Genomic DNA, 10,036 nt, shown 5'->3' on the forward strand with positions numbered 1-10,036 from the left:
GTCTTCTCTCCCCACATCAGTGTCCACCAACGATACCCTCCGATTGGAACCCAATAAACAGGTTTAATCGTGTCAGATTCATTATTGATCTACTAATGAACGATCCGTCAATTCGTCTTCCAACTGACAACCTTGGAGCGTTGCATGCACCCAGCCATCACTTCCAAGTCCCGATCTAAGAAAATGAAGAGGCTGAGATTCGGCTCAACTTCCTCTAGCTGTACATCTCCCACCCTCGTGTGTGTGTGTCTCTCTCTCTCTCTCTCTCTCTCTCTCTCTTATACATATATATAACACACACACACACTAGTCCCTGCTTTCAACCTCCTCCTGTTTGGACACCGGTTACCAGTTAGCAAGAGGCCCCTGTCCATGCTGAAATGACATTCACTGCAGTGCACAATTCCTCTTCCCCTGATGTTTGTGATCTCCATTATTGATTTTGATTTGTTTGCAGGTTTTGACATAAGATAGACATTGGAAACCCCAAAATAGGTTGATCCACAATCTTCTCCTCCACCTCTCCCTACTCGAGTATTCTGATTTGTCTGCCGCAGGGTTTAGCAGATAATGGATTTAGCAAATCAGAATCAGGTCTGACCACAATCTTCTCCTTCACCTCTCTATTTTTTTTGTTTTTTTTGCCAAATTTCATTAGACTCTGAAATCAATTTTGTTCTGTTTTCTGTTTTGTATGTTAACATCCCCGCAAGACTGCAAACTAGCATACCTGGTTCCCATTCTTCCCCGCAAGTCCTGGTCACGTAAGTTTCTTGCTTTGTGGTTTCAATTATTTCAGTTTCATCTTCTTTGTCGAGTGGTACAGGTACCGTGGGAGCTAGCACAAGCAACTAAAAAAGTATTGCAATGGTTTTCGACAGCTCTTCTCTAAGGTTTGTTAAGAGATTATTCATAGTAAAAAAATAGACAAATTTGCAATGTATACTGAAACTTTACTGATTTAATTCGTAATATGCTTTTATTAATTTTTTGTTTCATAACAGTCTAGGCCTGGCTTTCTACTACCAGCTCAATTTACCTTATAATTGTGTGCTCTTTAAATGTTCTGCTAGATTTTGTTATCAAGGTGTATCATGTATATTATTGCAGGATAAAGCGTCTTTCACTACCAGATACAGGAGCTTTGCCGAGTGCTAGGGGCACTCGGCGAAGTCCCAAAAACACTCGGCAAAGGGTTTGCCGAGTGTTACACTTGGCAAACGACACTTGGTAAACTTGTTATCGGCAAACACTAAACATTCAGGTCCTTTCAAGGGAGGCAGCGGGTCAACAAACTAGATGAAGCTGATGAAGGGAGATCGATTTGAGAGAGAGAACATTTGGGGGAAGCGACCTCTTCTCCTTTTCTTAGCAAGACAGGGTGGTCTTTGTAAAATCCCATCCCTCCACCAGAGGCAACAATCCTGCCAAAAACCATCTAGTATCCACGCTAGCATTGCCACATAGGGTGGAAGGCGTCGCTGAGGTGTCATGGTTCTACAATGCACGACTTATCAACTTTAGGGAGCCATATTTTGATTTTTTTTAAAAGTACGTGTACATAAGTGGCACAGGGCCATAAGTTTAAAGGCTGTTAGTGTATGTAACTCTTTCTTAAAATGAGGAATAAAGTTTACTTACTAGCTAGTTTACTGCATATATATCTACAATACCGTTTCCAAAATTCTAGGGTGATCATGGCCCGCACGAACCATCTCTTAGATATTCCACTGCCTATATACCACACCAGCTAAAACTACCAGGTAAGCCTACTCATGGCATGTCTTATAATGTAAGATAGTTTCAACCGCCAAACTTTTAAAAGAAATCGTAATAAGCTGCCATCACCAAAAAAAAAATATATATTGCAAAAGGAAAAAATAATAGATTTTGATATACTCTCTCCATCCTAAAATAAGTGTGCATCTCATTTATCAAGGAGTCAAAGTTTTTTAAAGTTTGACTAAATATAATATACCGAAGTGCTAATAATCAGGATGTATAATAAGCATTATTATATAGATCATGAATTGTACTTTTATAATAAATTTATTTGGAGATACAAATATTAATATAAATTTTACATATAAATAGTTAATTTAAAAAATGACTTATTGAGAAACGTGATGCACTTTTATTTTGAACGAAAGAAGTATGCTAAAACAAATGAAAAAAAATCAAACTAAGAAATGCTAACGCCCTCGTGCGGGACTGGGCGTGGACGTGGTGCACCCTGGACTAGTGCGTGCCCCTGCCTCGGGACTCGGGAGTCGGACCGAGCAGGACAGGACAGGACAGCGCACTTGTCGTTTTCGGCGACCCCTCATTTTCCCAATCTCACTCCCCTGCCTGAAAAATCAGATCTCGCGCGCCGCGCAGGCCATTCCAGTTTCCATCTCCCGCCTCTCCCCACGCTCCCCCCACCAATCCACCATGGCGCCCTCGTCGCCTCGACGCAAGAAGCCGTCGTCCGCGGCGAAGCGGGCGTCGACGGGCCCGACGGCGCTGCCCGGGCGCAACAAGAGGAAGACGCCGCCGCCGCTCCCCGAGGCCTCGGGTGCCACGCAGCCGCCGGCCAAGCGCAAGCCGGCGTTGTTCCAGCGCACGTGGTCCCCCGGCGACGAGGTCCGGATCCTGGAGGCCCTCGCCACGTACCGCCGCGAACACGGCGGCAACCTGCCAACGCCGGCTGAGCTCTTCGGCGCGCTCGATGGCAGCCTCGAGAAGAAAGGCGTCGGAGCAAAGGAACTCGCCATCAAGCAGCGCAGCTTCAAGCGCCGCTACGACCGCGACGCCAAGAAGATTGCTCCGCCCGCCGATGAACACGAACGCCGCCTCTACCTCCTCTCCAGGCACGTCTGGGGACGCGACCCCCCGCCCAGACCACCGGTTGCTGAGGTCCCAAGGGCTACCCAAGGGAAGGGCGCCGGCGCCCAAGCAAACAAGGACGCTGCCCAAGCGAAGAGCGCCAACCACCAGCCCGGCAAGGAGGCGGTGAAGCCCAAGGCCAAGACTTTGGATGAGATGCGCGAGCTGTATCCTTACCTGGTTGATGAGGCCACGGTCCTTGTCGAACCGGCGGTGCTGGAAAGTGTGCTCCTCGGCATTGAAAACAGCGACGCTCAGGCGTTGGACAAGAAGATCAGGAAAGCGAGGAAGCAGCTCGCCAAGGCCATCACGGAATCGGTGAATGCGACCTTCTTGTCCTCAGTTAATTAATTATTTATAAAGCTTAGTCACGTTATGCAAGCTAGATTTCTGGTCTTTGTTTAATGATTGTGCTTAGAAAAAGGGAAGCGTTTCTCGGATCCCAGGTGGGGTACGGGAATAGGTTATCTCAAGGTATTGACTAGACCTGCAACATATGTTTCACTAGTGCCAAATTAGTGTGAAATAAAAATGTGGTAGGTAATATGTGTAAGTTTCAGCCTGCCGTTCCAGAGTACAGAATCAGAGTTCCCATTGGGGGAAAGAAACTAAAAGGACAGTGCACGTGGGTCATTTATGAACTAATGAAATTTGTTGTTTGGAAGGCACTATTTCTGTCACCTCCACAAGATGATAAATATGCCAAAAATTCCTTGAACGCACTTAGATTTTTTCATCCTGTCCATATTGTATCTTTTTCCCTGCATGCTAGCTGTTTTCATGTGCTACGATGTCAGAAGTTTGTATGCTGGTATATGTTTCTTTACATTTGTGTTATGCTTGAAAATTATGCCTCTCGAACTCAAAAAGTTGTGTCTCAGGGGTGCATGCATGATGCATCAAAATTTCTAACTGTTGATGCTAATGCACTTTTTACTACCATTAGTGAAACCCTAAATCACCAAAATAACATTAGGCTATATCAATGGCCGAGGGGCTTGGTCCTGCATGTCATTCACAAGCTCTGTGGTGTTTTGCAAAGTGCAATTTTGCTTGTGGCATGATAACAGTTGTATGACACATGAAAATATACATATATTTGTACAGGATGGTTTCAGAATATACTGAAATATGAATCACTGCTTAAAGTTTCCTTCTTGGGTAGTGTTGATGTCATTTGGGTGCCTATTTCTCTTCTTAATGAAAAACCACCTAGTTCCTCCTAGGTTGGATCTCATTTTTTAGGAAGTGAGCCTAGCTCAACTGGTTGGGTGAGAGGTGTGGCAATGCACCCAACAACCTAGGTTCAAATCCCGTCTTGGACTGAATTTGGGTGCCTATTTCTCTTCTTAATGAAAAACCACCTAGTTCCTCCTAGGTTGGATCTCATTTTTAAAAAAAAATCTTAAGTGGCACAGTGGTAGTGCATCATTTTCTCATTCGTGAGGTTCTGGGTTCGATCCTCTCCTGCTTCAATTTTTTAGGAAGTGAGCATAGCTCAACTGGTTGGGTGAGAGGTGTGGCAATGCACCCAACCACCCAGGTTCAAGTCCCGTCTTGGACTGAATTTGGGTGCCTATTTCTCTTCTTAATGAAAAACCACCTAGTTCCTCCTAGGTTGGATCTCATTTTTTTTTCCAAATCAACCTTTTTTTTTGAACAGGAGGTCCTACCTATTTCGTTTCATACTTGCTACTGTGTGCTTGCAGCATACCAAAATATATGATTTCTTGGTTCATTTGCTTCCTTTTGTGCTCCAATAGTTAGGTTTCATAGGAGTTTGTCCCTAATTCTGTTTTCTTATATTGCATAAATTTACCACTCAGGTACCATTCTTCTCTGAGCAGGATAAAATCTGAAGCACTGACTTCTCAGGATATGTTTGTTATTGTCCCAAATGGTTTTGAATTAATCAGACTACTATATGCATGTCAGTGCCAGTATGTAATATGCTTGTTAACCAATTGTATCCTATGGATATGAAATAATAAAATCACTAGTTCCTTACAACCAAATACAGAATTAGTTTATTATATTTATTGAGTTTAGTACATGCTTTGTTTGATTAATTTATTTACAGTAAGCAAGGCACATAGTAAACTATTAGTCTTCCATAATCTTGTTCGATATATTACCATCTATCTCTTTAAGCTAATGAATGTACCTTGATACCAATGTAGGCAAGGATTAACAACATGGAAATGCCTACAGTATTTATGTTTACATCCAGTAAGCTTCAACCAGAAAAGTTAAGAGTGGAAAATGAGAATAATCTTTTGGTTGATCATTTGGACAAAACGGATGATGTGGATAGTTGCACTAAACAACGATTGGCAAGAGTGGAACGTGAAGTAGTGGAGTTGAGACAGGCTGTTATAGCTTTCTCAGTCTCAGCCAAAGGTAGAAAGTATACCATGCCATAATAATTCATCAGTAAAGGTTATGCTTCTGTTTGCTTTTCTGTGATAATCTCTAATGTATATGCAATTTTTTGTTACTTGTCTTGCCTTTTGTCTATAGGGTATAAGATGTGAATCGGCCAAGAGTGGTCTTCAATCGATTGTAGCCGAAAATCAGACTCCAGCCAATGTAACTGTCATACCTTTTTTTTATTATTTTATTTGTGGCTTCACATCATATTTTATTTTTCATAACAAGTTTCTGTTATTGCAGATACTACAAAAGAAGATAGAAGCACCAAATGGCTTGATCCATGGAAAGAATGTGGAGGTTACATCAAAATATTATTGTGCTGTTCCCCAGAACGTTCCTCCCAGTAAGCCGGTATTCTCTCTTCTCTTACATTTCTTTTTTTTTGCGAGCATCTTCTCTTACATTTCTATGTTGATGTCTAGTGAAAATCATCAATTTGGTGAGAAGTCAAAAAGTCTTTGGTTTCAACACTAACCCTTAATAATTCTAAGTCTAAACTCAATGTTATGATTTGCCTTGGGGACATCCTTCTTTGGTTTGTAAAAGATTATTTTTTGTTTAAAAATGAAAACTTTTAGGAGTGCAATACAATACTTTATAGGTTATATCCTCAACATCTCCATTTCTTTTTGCAAAGTCATAGCCATTTTGGTTCTGAAGACCAAAGCAACAGTTACCTTTTTACCAAAGTAATTGTTCCCACTAGGTAAATCCTCCACCTTTGATAGTGAAAATTGTCATCTCTTGATTAATGTGTAACAGAAAATGCAAGGGGTGATGTTGCCACCATTTAATGCGTTTCCTGGTATGCCTAGGAAGGTTGTAAAAAAAAGTCCAACTCCACGCAGAGCGGTCAGCTTCCTCTCTTTTTTGTTATATTATTTCTTTTTGGCATATCTACATTTACTGAACTTGCATAATGCATGGTTTACTTCTGTATAGAAAGAAATGAACATTATGATGTTTTACGCAATTTTTTTTTTGCACATGTTACTGTATACATGTAACTTAGTAGTAGTTGAAAAGGCTTGCATATTTCCTTCTGTTTGGGTGCCAAAGAGGTTTCCTTCTCTATAGTAAGACCCAATGCTACAGTTACCAAGGCTATTTCTTCAAAACAGTTCTCAGTTTACAATAGTAGGGGGCATGTGACTTGGAACCATTGTTTTAATGTGTTTGCGAGTGTGTTGCTGCAAAGAGATGCTCCAGTTTTGGCAATATGAGAAAATGAAGATGTCTGACACGCTTAAATGTTGCACGGCCAATTGGCCAAGTAATATATTTGACTCCTTGTTCTAGTTTTCTTTAGATAATAGAAGAATTCCTTGTTCTAGTTTGTCTAGATTCTTTGAATGTCATAGAAGTAAAAAATTATATGAATGTTTTCTTTATAGATCTGTGATATTACCATTGCTAACTATTTTAGCTATTGTCCAGTTGGCAAGGCCTGTTCTAAAGAAACAGTTCCCAGTTCACTAACCTTATGTACTGAATTTGGCTGATCTAGCTGATTAGTAAGTTGTCTGATAATATTTTCTTGGTTCTTAGTAATGCAAAGAGAAATTCAATGAGCTTGGGCTAGTCCTGATGTCCGATTGCATAAAATAAAAATTATCATGATCCTAAAATAAAGAGAAGTCGCAAGTTTGTGCAAAGATGACATCTCTCAATACAATCTGGCCATGCAACCTGCCACAGTCGCAGATTAGTCTGTTTAGGTTTCAGGGTCTTTTTTCTTTAGTAGTTCGGTTGCCGGTTTGGGTGGTTCATGGAGTGCGCTTCAGCCAGTTCCTTTTTCGGTTGGGAGTGGTTTGTGGTTTCCTGTCTTGTTTTGGAGTTTCTTTTGACCCTGGCTGAAGCGCTTCGCTTTCTTTTTCTTGAGTAGTGTCTGTACACCTTTTTGTTTTTCTTCGTCTAATAAAAACTACAGCAAAGCTCTTGCCGTCCTTTCAAAAAAAAATTTGCCCTCACTAGCTAATGCAATCATGTACAATTAGTGGATTTTGTTGCACGAAATAATGCAGAATTAGTGCATGCCGATTACCATTCTGATGCCAACTTGAGATGGTTGTACGGGTCGTTATGAATTATGATGCATCAAGAAAGATGCCCCAGTCTGGCATAGGAATTATATTAATCCAGTACGTAAGATACTAATGTGTTTTGTTAACTGCTAAAGAATGAATATGTTGGTGGAAAAACAAGTGTAAACTTGAATTGTTTGAATTAGTGAGCATTAGTATGCTAAGATTTGAGAGGAAACCGAGAAATGATAATAAACCTAGAGAGATAATTACTGAAAAATGTACCACCATAGCTCTATGCAGTAAGTAGCTAAGGCCAAAGTGTTACATGTTGCAATCTTCTTTGCTACGATCAGTTATTTAGAAGTTTACTTGTAGCATGTGCTACCTATTTATCTAATCCTATTGTTTTAAAGCTGTATGATCAAACAAGTTTGGTATGATTGCCTAATTATATTTAGTCTCAATGCTTTTCCATCATGATTTTTTATGGCATGCTCATGATGACATGTAGTACTTAATATGAACAAGTCTGTTTTATGGCACCATCACTTACTCACATGTACATATTTAGTTTGATTCGTTGTTTTAATGAGCCTATATGATAGAAAATGTATTGCACACATGCTGTGAATATGTGTATAGTTGTAAATGACTTTATTGGTATTCGTTTTGATCTCTACATTGACTTTGTTTCCTTACTTGGGCACATTTTTTATTTAGAAAATCCCAAGTCAACGCATCCCTTCCTAATTTGTCAGATAAAAGTTTTTGATCGATTTTTATGCAACATGATGATATTTTTTATGCAGCATGATGATATCTAGTAGTTGCCAGCTCACGCGGTTTCCAATTCATTTGCGTGTCCACTAAATTCTGTCTAATTCATGAATATATCTGCATTTCTGCACCTGTTGAAATGCTACATACCACTAGACTGAAGTTAGTGTTTTGCACTAATTGATGCACAAGATCTTTTACCATTAGGAAACTTTCATAGAAGTAGTTATGCAGTAGTATTTGATACATTATTAATTGCACACTTTGCAGTGGTTAATCTGAAACAATTCATCATATTCTGTCTCTTTGCACCCACCCTTCTCTATTTCCCCCCTTTTTATTTTCGTTAGTTTAGTTCAGTTCTTGGCTTTGTCATGACTGTGTGCCTCTTTGTTTGGAAGATTTAATGTTCCAAGTTCTGAAAACATAAAGCTGTGACATTGACTACTCGTAACTATGGTCATAATGATTCTAATGTCAATGAACTAGTGAAGCAATGTTCTGACACAAGTTGTTTGATGCAGACTTGCAGGGGGGCCATATGCTGAGTAGGTTCTAAAGGTGACAACGAGATTTCTCTCGTAATATAATGATACACAGCTCTCCTGAATGTGACAGCCAGATTGCGCTTTGTTCTTCTGTGTTGATTCTGCCCAGCATCTATACTTGTTGCTGTGTATGTCTCGCAGCATCTCATTTTGGTCCAAGCAGCACATGATCCAGCAGTATCTATATATGGCCCGGATGGTTCCGGGTCTCATAAGTTTATATTTTGTTGCATATGTTTTGACTATATGTAAATATAGTAGTGGGTTTATATTTTGGTGAATTGCCTGCAAAAAGGTTATCTAGATGTTGCAAATGTCGTGTCAAACTTATGACATTATTTAAGTGAGACCTATTACCTGTTCTGCCCTACAGATATTAGCAATGAGTGTCCTCTGATGCACTACTGTCACTAAGATTGTTGAACTCTGATTGTAATCCTAGTTAAGCAATGAAGCTCCTTTCAGAAAGCAAGAACGTAGCATAAGCAACTGTCAGGTCGCATCTCATATGCTCGTAGAATTGTGGACTAGGACTAGGATTACTACATTCTGCTGTGTCATCCAGCTCAGTGAAACATAAAGATATCAAGGCAAATATGGATCAATCAAAACCAATACAAGCAATCTTAGGAGCTGATCTAAACTGGATTTCTCAAATAAAGGTGCTAAGGGACTCAGGTTTCCCACAACCTTCAATCTTGGGACATCTCAATCGCTATGACCTTCATATTATTTTAAGGTTATATATAACATTAGGAACGAGCTTTTACCATTTAAAATAACAATTGAGCATATGAATCTATTTGCCACAGCCAACATTGAGATAATTCTTCAAACCGATTTAACAGAATTGCTTCCATAAATACCATCCAATCTCATTACATGACTAAAGATATTTTTAAATAAAAAACATGTACACGTATGCACATCACTACATTGGTAAGGCCATCTATGTAGGGTGTTCATGATAATTTTATGGACATTAAATAAGATGTCATGGCATAATATAGATTAAGAGAGGCGGAAATTTTTATGGTATGAAATGAATTTCATAGGCATGAAACTTATCTACACTTTTTTCAACACACATGAGTCTGAAAACTGGAACATAAAACCCAATTAAGACTGGACTAAGTGCTGGCATCGTACATCCTCATATCATCATATGCAATGGTCATACTATTGTTTTATTACATTAAAAAACGTAGGAGTAGTATATGGCAATTCATTTTGCTGTTATGACTTATAATTGAAGGGACTGTGACGTCTAAAAGAGGTTGAATTAGGCAACTTAAAATCTATTTCTTAAACTATGATCTCTAATTTTCATCGGTCCAAACATATGCAACAAGCAACCTATTTAGATGTGAAACTAAGGTTTTG

General features: G+C 39.6%; 1 pseudogene; it reads left to right on the plus strand.

Moving 5' to 3' along the window:
• The first annotated feature begins 2,204 nt into the window (after window positions 1-2,204).
• On the plus strand, window positions 2,205-9,063 carry LOC136526272 (uncharacterized; annotated as a pseudogene).
• Window positions 9,064-10,036: the final 973 nt, after the last annotated feature.

Source organism: Miscanthus floridulus, chromosome 2, assembly GCF_019320115.1.
Source record: "Miscanthus floridulus cultivar M001 chromosome 2, ASM1932011v1, whole genome shotgun sequence".
Taxonomy (NCBI): domain Eukaryota; kingdom Viridiplantae; phylum Streptophyta; class Magnoliopsida; order Poales; family Poaceae; genus Miscanthus; species Miscanthus floridulus.